This window comes from Limulus polyphemus, unplaced genomic scaffold (assembly GCF_000517525.1).
Source record: "Limulus polyphemus unplaced genomic scaffold, Limulus_polyphemus-2.1.2 Scaffold2780, whole genome shotgun sequence".
In the NCBI taxonomy this organism is placed as follows: domain Eukaryota; kingdom Metazoa; phylum Arthropoda; class Merostomata; order Xiphosura; family Limulidae; genus Limulus; species Limulus polyphemus.
This window is the reverse complement of record NW_013668390.1, coordinates 150,395-160,076: the sequence shown is the minus strand read 5'-3', so window position 1 is coordinate 160,076 and position 9,682 is coordinate 150,395. Positions and strand designations below refer to the sequence as shown.

General features: G+C 34.5%; 1 long non-coding RNA gene across 1 annotated transcript in view; it reads left to right on the top strand.

Annotated features, from left to right (window-relative positions):
- Positions 1 to 3,046: 3,046 nt before the first annotated feature.
- Positions 3,047 to 9,682, top strand: part of LOC111087872 — a 79,231-nt gene continuing 72,595 nt past the window's right edge. The window contains exon 1 of the long non-coding RNA XR_002612499.1: positions 3,047 to 3,154. This is a non-coding gene — a long non-coding RNA (uncharacterized LOC111087872). The remainder of the gene's footprint in view (positions 3,155 to 9,682) is intronic.

Below are 9,682 nucleotides of genomic sequence, written 5' to 3'. Positions count from 1 at the left end.
ACCAATTTACATGGAAAATGTGGTTTATCTGGTAAGTTAGGATATGTAGCGTAACAGTAATATATACATGGTGAAACGCTAATGGGTTATCTGAAAAGTTAGGATATGTAGCGTAACAGTAATATAAACATAGAAACACGCTAACAGTTTATCTGGTAAGTTAGGATATGTAGCGTAACAGTAATATATACATGGTGAAACGCTAATGGGTTATCTGAAAAGTTAGGATATGTAGCGTAACAGTAATATAAACATAGAAACACGCTAACAGTTTATCTGACAAGTTAGGATATGTAGCGTAACAGTAATATATACATGGTGAAACGCTAATTGTTTATCTGACAAGTTAGGATATGTAGCGTAACAGTAATATATACATGGTGAAACGCTAATTGTTTATCTGAAAAGTTTGGATATGTAGCGTAACAGTAGTATAAACATAGTAATACGCTAATTGTTTATCTGACAAGTTAGGATATGTAGCGTAACAGTAATATATACATGGTGAAACGCTAATTGTTTATCTGACAAGTTAGGATATGTAGCGTAACAGTAATATATACATGGTGAAACGCTAATGGGTTATCAGAAACGGTAGGATATGTAGCGTAACAATATATATATACATGGTGAAACGTTAATAAATGCTATACAAGAATCTTGTTTCAAAAGTATGAAATTGCTCATACAGACATTACGTTGATTGTTACATTTTTCTTAGAGGTAAATTTACGGATTCGTTGTAGTAAAGAAGAATGTAGCAAGGATAACCTTATTAAATGGACTTCAAATATATATATACGTTAACATTGTACTAACGAATTTTGTTATATAATTCTATCTCCAAATATAGATATAGCGACAAGACTCACTAGATAACTACCTCATCAATGCAATTTTCTTAAAAGACGCGCGGTTTTCTTGAAAATCGGGCCATGTTCACTTGACGACTTACTTGTAAACGATATATAATTTAGTAGAACACCAGTGAAGGTTAAATAGGTTATAAATTTTTAGATCGTTTATACGGTGTTTAGGATATGCTCACGTAAGCGTGATAACACTTATCCAAACACAATATCACGTAACGAGAACTATAACTTACAGAAACTATAACATTAGTTACCTTACCAGAAGAATTGATGGGAGCTTATCCTCTTGCTACAAAGAATGTGTACGTATTTATCATTTGAGTAAATAAGGAATGAATTCACTACTTTGTAGGCTAATTGAAGCGTTCTTCTTCGTTCAATTAATTCAGTTGTCTTTATTACGTTCATATTTTCAGTCCGTTGATCACATACTGTCAGTCAACTCCATGGTGTTATAACTGAAGTAGCTTATTTTATTGAAGTCTTTTATGTCCTGTTTCAATTGTTTGGGGATTGCAATAATTTCCATTTTTCTTCAAATAACGATCGGGTAAATTTGATACGTCAGTAACTTGTTCAACAATTGGTTTTATGGTGGTTCAAGTTAAGTCGTTTCTTTCATTAATTCAGTCCAGTTTATGCATAAGATAATTAAATCTGTACACCGATTGGAGTATAGCTGAAGTCATTGTTATTACAGTGAACAGGATTAATGTGTAACGTAATTAAACTAATTAGAAAAAAGAGAGGATCAACTAACTATGATATTTTCAATATGGTGACACAGACATAGAGCATACTTTACATTTGATTCAGGTTTGATTATGACTGTGAAACATGTGAAATAAACGGTTACTTTAATGTCATATAATCAGTTAACTTTAATGTCATATAAACGGTTACTTTAATGCCATATAATCAGTTAACTTTAATGTCATATAAACGGTTAATTTAATGTTTATATAAACGGTTACTTTAATGTCATATAAACGGTTACTTTAATGTCATATAAACGGTTACTTTAATGTCATATAATCGGTTACTTTAATGTCATATAATCGGTTAACTTTAATGCCATATAATCGGTTAACTTTAATGCCATATAATCAGTTAACTTTAATGTCATATAAACGGTTACTTTAATGTTTTCAAAGTTCAGTATCAATGTAAAATGCGTGTTAACAACTATAACTCAGTAAATGTCCCATCCAAACTCTTGAACTACAGCGTATTAACGTATAATGAAACATATACAGCATAGCTTATTTCATTTAACCTCAAACATATACTGAATGTCGAACACATATATTTCCGAATATTAGGAGACATACATAACTTATTGTTCGTTCAATTTTCTATAAGATTTGGAAATATTTTAACTCGTTTTTCATATCTTTGGTGCATTATTACAAGTCAGACTGCGAAAATTCTATACATTTTACCTACATATACTTCTGTTATAAAAATGTAATTAGAAGATCATTTAGAAGCTGTTCGAATTTAAAAATTGTATTTTACAGCCAGGATAAACACACTTTAAAAGGTTCTGTAAGCTTGAAGGGGTTATACACATGTTTGAATTGTTGCACGTTGGCCAGAGGCTGTCTGGAAGAAAAGCTTGACTTGGAGACAGACAGAGAGAGACCAAAAAAACTTAAACTTGGCAACTTTCCAGAGTGTTGTAAAAAAAGATGACTTTATTCATTGGAATATTTATATATTTTTCCGATGATTTAAAATTTAAAATTAATAATTTAACCTGTTTTCTAATGAGGTTCCGGCCCTTTCTAAGATTTATTTGTATCTGAATGAGCTTTATGCCATTTTTGTGAGGCAAAATTCTGGGCGTTTATTTATTTGGGTGTATAAATACATTTTTTAGCTCTTATGTCCCTTTCGTACTATTTTAATATTTATAAAGCTCCTACGCTTTAAAATGTCTGTTCAGAAAATAAATTTTAAGCATTCAAAAACTTTTTAGAATAATTGTTATAATTTCTGGGGCTCGTATAAGTATATGCTTAAATACTACTGCCTTCTTAATCTGTCGTGCCTTGTTGTCTTTCCATTTAATATCCCGTCGCTGGGCGCCATCTTGAAAAGATTGACCCTATCCTTTACACTCGGCCATTTAAATCGCGCAGTTCGTAGTAAGCACCACCCACCCGCTTGGTCCATAGGCAGTGTTTTCCACGTTCTCTAGTTGCTAAGAGCCCTGCCACTTTCCTCTGTGACGACAATCTGAGATTTCGTAGCCAAGCTTACTGAGATTCTCATTTTTGGTAAGCCATTCTCTAATTCTAATAATTTATTAAGTGAAAGTCTTCAAAACGGCTCAGCCTCACATCGTAACTAAGTCAGATTTGTTAAATGAACAATCGCTGGCTTGTAGAGATAAAGTAGGGGAGTCTGTCTAGTCTATAGCTCAGCCCTTGTGAAGGTCACTCATACCCTTGCTGTCTACAAGTGTACCTACGAAGTCTATATTCAGGGATGTAGTATTTAGATCTTGACTTAAATATGAAAGCTCTAAAATGCTCTAATCCTTCATAATAACTTTCAAGTGTTTTAAAAGACTTGTACTTGAGAGACAACGTAGGTTTTGTCGGTATTTAAAGTTGGTATTCTTCATTTTCGTTCTCGAGTATTTGCCGCTCGACTCCCGATTATGAGGCTGGGCTTGAACGAAATATGGTAGATTATGGACGTGTTTGAGGCGTACTGAAGATAAGTCTTTGTCTTCCTTCACAATACAGGATAAACATATCTAATTATTCTTAAAGTAAGTAAAACATCGGATGGTGAGTTAATATATATGTATATATATATTTATTTATTTATCTTCCTTTTATTTCTTGAATTGGTTTTGTCGTGAACGTACCGATTCAGTCAAGTGTATTTGGTAATACTAACATGTTATGATTTTTACACATACATACATTATAGTTATTATCATTAAAAACTTAACGGGTTATTAACATTCTATGTACTTACGATCGAAGCGGCCGGAACTCGGGTTTTCGCAAATCAACATTTCCACTATATCAGGCAGGGGTGACGTCTTACAGACGTTCAAAACAAGATTGAAAATATTTAGCTCTTGAAAATATTCTTTTAGTACAGAGAAACTATTTTTTTTAATTGTCCAACTAATTAAATAAGCGTCACGTGTGTTTAGAACACTTCAGTCGTTAGCACTCCGGAGATAAAAGTATTTGTGTGTAATTTTTTCTGATTGTGTGTATAATTATTTTTTTTAAATTAGAATTCTAGCCAATGTTTGGAAGAAGAATATATGTTAATAGCTCGTAATTCTTGTCTTTTCGTCGATAGCTTTTCTCATTAATTAGTTTCGTCTGTTGTCAAATTTAAGTTCTGCTTTGCGATCATCAAGTCCGTGTACGGCACAAAGAAGTAAAAGATTACTTTTAAAAGTAATCAAGCACGTGCCCAGTACACAAACGTAACTTTTAGTTTCCGTATAAAGTGTATTAGATCGCTGACATCTTTATTTTTCATTTTATTTCGAAAACTTAGCCGACACTTATGTTTTGTGTAAGTTCTTCGCGTGCCATCGCATGGAGCCTCTTGCGCGCGCGCTCGATCTTATGTACCAAACTGCCGTCGTGTCGGTCGATTTATGAGAATTAAAATTATTATTTGTTAAGAAATGAAAACTTAATGTATCATTTAAAGTTATTTTAATCCGCCAGTTTGGGAAATATTTATATTTTTCGTTTAAAACGGGAAATATTACATGCGCCCTCTACTCGTTCATAACGTCATCCAGACTCTTGAAGGGCCCCTTTGTGAAGTCGGTAGTTTCGGAGCTTCATATTAAAAATTCCGACATAAATTATAAATATTACTGTACTGTATAGCTTTCGTACATAATAGTAAAACCATATAGCTAAAAAAGGTTAACAAAATGTCTATTTTTACGGAGAAAATAACTTTTCATTAGCGTTACGACAAATTGTGTACAGCGGCTATAAGCTGTGCAATGCGGATAAGCTGAGCACGCGCGTTAGGTTCGTTTTCTCGGCTTCCAAACCGAGTGTGTATATCGATATTTAAAATCAAATAACATGGGTTTCATAAAGTTTATCATAAAACTGCTAGGCCTTCTTTTCTCTCTTACAGCTTAAAAATATCATTCAATAAAATTACAAATATCAGCGTGTGTAGCGAGGTTTGTTATACGCTTGTTAATGTGTAGAATAGAAATTACGATGTTTTTGTTTGTAGTTAATTAGTTTTATTCTAAAATATTATTCTTCAGTATAAGAAATTATATATATATATATATATATATATATATATATATATATTTTAAAATCAGCCATAATAAATATATATTATGAGCTACAGGGTATAGAGTAAATAATTACTTTGTTATCTGTATACAAGTCAAATGTAGGTATTATCAGTCGAGAACTATACGCGTAAAGCACAGTCGTAATGCCAAATTTGAATGAAATGATAATTTGAAAAACTGTAGTGATTGTGTATTTATTTATTATATACGGGCTTTTTTTTGTTTTTGTCTAGTGTATATTTAACTCATTACAAAAAAAAAGGTTTTTTGTATTATTCAGTGTTCAATTTATTTGTTTATGTTGTATTGAATATTTCAACAAACAAGTTAAGAAACAGAGGAATTAATTAGGTATCAAATTTAGTATTTTTAATAAAACTTCCCTAAATTGTTGCGTTTATATGTATATGACGTTAGACTTGTACACCACCTTCAAATTACGGGCAGACGAGAACGGCGCTCGAAAATTGTTTTACATGGTCGGAGCAGTACAACTAACGCCGCCTATCTTTCCATTATTCTATAATTAAAGAAATAAAATCACAAAAGAATCTGCGTTTATAAATTATAACAGAACCAGTGAGCCTCAGCCGTTTGCTTTTAACTTGCATTAAGAGGATTGCTTGTATATTCGTTTGTTTAAAATGCCATTGAGAATTAAATAATTGAAGTTGTTCTAGACATTCATATTGCGTTCATGTGCAAGTTTCTTTACCCAGAATTCCCAGTTCGCGATTAGGATCAACTCTTCTCATATTCAACTAAATCTAATCAGAGTCGCAGATACTGCGCTGATCAGTACTTTCGTTTTGTCAGCTTTAGTATTTGGAAAGACAATCGGAAAATAAAAGATGAAGAGTTATAAAACTAAAGACATTATATGTATATATTTATTTATTTATAATATACCTAAGATTGTATCTTAATCTCTACCGTGTGTTTCAGTTCGAAATACAGAACTTCTCTTTCTATTAGCTCTCAATTTTCAGGACAGTGCAATGATGAAGAAAGATCTAGATCAGTTAAAACTCAACGTGTTAAAGTGAAGGAAGATCGAGATCAGTTAAAACTCCGCGTGTTAAAGTGAAGGAAGATCGAGATCAGTTAAAACTACGCGTGTTAGAGTGAAGGAAGATCAAGATCAGTTAAAACTACGCGTGTTAGAGTGAAGGAAGATCGAGATCAGTTAAAACTACGCGTGTTAGAGTGAAGGAAGATCGAGATCAGTTAAAACTACGCGTGTTAGAGTGAAGGAAGATCGAGATCAGTTAAAACTACGCGTGTTAAAGCTCTAGATTTCAGAGCTGTGATGCGAGCTAGCTTCGATTCCGTGCGATACCCCCCCCCCACGCACTTTAAGCCGTGAGTGCATTATAAGAGTGACAGTCAATCCTTTAGCAAGGATGGTGACTGATAGGGTGCTACTGACGGATTGCCTTACCTCTGATGAGTAGTTCAGAATTAGGGATGGCGGCAGGTAACCTTAGTAGCCTTGCCACAAATACAGCTGGATCTACACCACGTACGTCGGGTTTTCTTATATACATAACTTAAGCTGTAATGGATAAACAATCTATATTTTCCCCAAACCTTGTATACATATATCTTGTTTTATATCCAGAGTAGAAAGTATTGTATTCCTAGTAAAATATGCACAAAAAAAAAACGCTTAATAGATAACCAATCGATGCATATTATTTTTTCTAGTTGCTCGTCATACGACGTGCGTCGTACTTTAATAAACTAATCGACTTCATAAGCACATTCTGCGTAGTCTTCAGGAGTTTTAAATGTTAAGCTGGGGGTTTATTTGTTGTTAAGTGCAAAGTTGTACAATGGGCTATCTATCTTCTGCCCACCGCTGAGAAAATTTAACCTCGAATTTTAGCGCTATAAATTCTCTTACCGCTGAGCAACCGGGAGGCTTAGGCTCGGTGTGTGTTGTATTAATGCTGCCCTCCCCCCTCGTGGCACAGCGATAACTCTGCGGCCTTATACCGCTAAAATCCGGGTTTCGATATCCGTTGTGGCCATAAACAATATTTATTAATGATATTATTAAGAGTAATATTATTACTCAAATATAGTCAGAAATACGTTTATATTTACTAGCATCGCTTGCCCTGCGAAGAGTTAAGGGGGGAAATATCTATACTGTATGAAGTGTTTAAGATAACGTTTGGTTTAATAAGAAGTTAATGTATTTAAGCTTTCCTAATATTTTCATAAATTAAATTATTACAACGTTGCCTCGCCGTACGTACCGTGGTTTGTTTGTTAGTAGTTAAGTACAAAGCTGCACAATGGACTATCTGTGCTCTGCCCACCACTGGTATCGAAACTCGGTTTCTAGCATAGTAAGTCCGCAGACAAGCCGTTGTGCCACCGTGGGAAAAAAAAAATTATGCTTGTTTTCGTTTCGGTGCGCGTGTTGTTGATAGTTTGGTGTAAATTCTAAAGTGCGCGCGCGCGCACACATAAATTTCAAGGTTTATTAATTATGCTCCACTAACTTACGAACAGGCGCAGTGAATTTATTTTAAATGATACACACAAATTGTGAGCATGCGTGACTAATGATATGAACCCATGAGAGAAAGCAGAGAAGAAAAATATCGAAACATATCAACCAGTTTTCATTTGCCACAACCAATGCCGACGAGGCCTTTCGTCAAATACCAGGGCTCATCAGACCGGCTGGGAATACGACAGGCATAGCCAGTTTTCGTATACAACAACTGTTCAGGTGAATTGTAATTATCATTAGATCATATGTTCGCCGATGTAACCACCGAATCTGTAAGACGAAAGGTTTTGTTGGACTCGGCATGTGGTAAATACCGGTGTCCTAAATAATTAACCAGGAAAATTCCGTTGCACTAAATATTATACAGTGTTGGGATATGTTCGAATGATACGCATGGTTTATTATTAGAAGGGAATGGATTTAAAACACGCTATATCTATAACCTTAAGTCTCATCTCTATAAGATCATCTTTATCAATTTCCTTGTAGCATCCCGATGAGTCAGCATCCTAAATACATGCCAGGAAAGCTGATTAACATCAAGATCTTTCACCCTAAGTGTGTTAAACATAACATATATGTACAAAAATGCAGTGACATACAAATGATAATTTAGGTTATCTTGTGCATGCGTGATTTAAGCGTTGAAAGTGTGTGTGTGTATTGCGGGTTTCTAATGTGACGTCACTTGTACTCGGGGACAAAAAAACAAAACCTAAGTGACAGGCCTGAATTCTTATTGACCGAATCATGTGGTTATATTAGCTTTACAGTATGTTATAAAGAAATAGAGCATCGACAGTTTGTTATTGGCTGGGTGTTATCTCAAAAGTTGCTCAGTCTCTAACCCACTTTTATAACACGAAGGATACTGTATTGTAAAAAATGAAATGTCACGTGACCGGTCAAGGTCTTGAGAGCCAGAAAGAAGTGCTCGCTCATATTTTATGGTGCCCCCATTGGCGCCCAGACAGTACGTGCGCCGAATGGCGCGCGGGCCATCTTATGCACAGTGACTGACTGGGATGTCGTAGGTGGAAGACTCTCATTGGCTAAAAATTCTAAAGGCCTATGTAAAGCATATTGGCGCCATCGTACGGAAAGACAAATAAAAGAAATACAGAATCTGTATGGTATTGTATTGTATGATGGGCCTAAGGATAATCACTGTTAGACTAAGATTTCAAAATGATGTTGAGAGAGGACGCGTATTTCAACTGGGGCGTTTATTTCTTATTGAGTTAAAATATACACAAGAAGACGTAATGAATGGGCAACGACTCTTGATTAAACCACTAAAATTTTGTGGTTGGTTCATATTTTGACAATCATTTTAACTAGCGCCGCCTTACTAGAAACTGTCATGACGTAGAGAGGATTGGCTGGGCCTTTTTCGTTATCGCAATCAAACGTCACAGGAACAACAGCTGACGTCACAAAGTTAAAATATAGAAATACTTTTTATATTTTGTTAATATTAATGCTCATGTTTATTTGTTTGTTTTTTTCTCTACTGCACCTTCGCATGTATTAAAACGTGGTTAGTTCAAAATATTCAGTACTGGAAACCCTGAAAAAATGGCAGTTTTCAACTCATAATTCTGGAAAAGTCCTGAAATATCAGTTTCAATAAAAAAGAAAAGCCTCCATAACAAGATCGGCTTACTTAAAAAAATACCGCACAAACAAACAAACAAACCATTATTATTATTATCGGATTTGAGTTGATTTTTATTTCGTGTCGGTCATTGTGAATCTCGTGCATCGCGAGACTTGTGACTGTTGCAGTGTCTGTTGGCGAGCACATTTGATGAACGAAAATGCATATTTCATCTTGCATGGCAGGATTCGAAAATCCTGGAAGTTTAGTAGGAATCCTGAATTATATAACTACCGACACTAGTAAGAAAAAAAAAAATCACGATTTGTAAGATGAAACTGTCTCACTGGACATTTTGCTCTCGC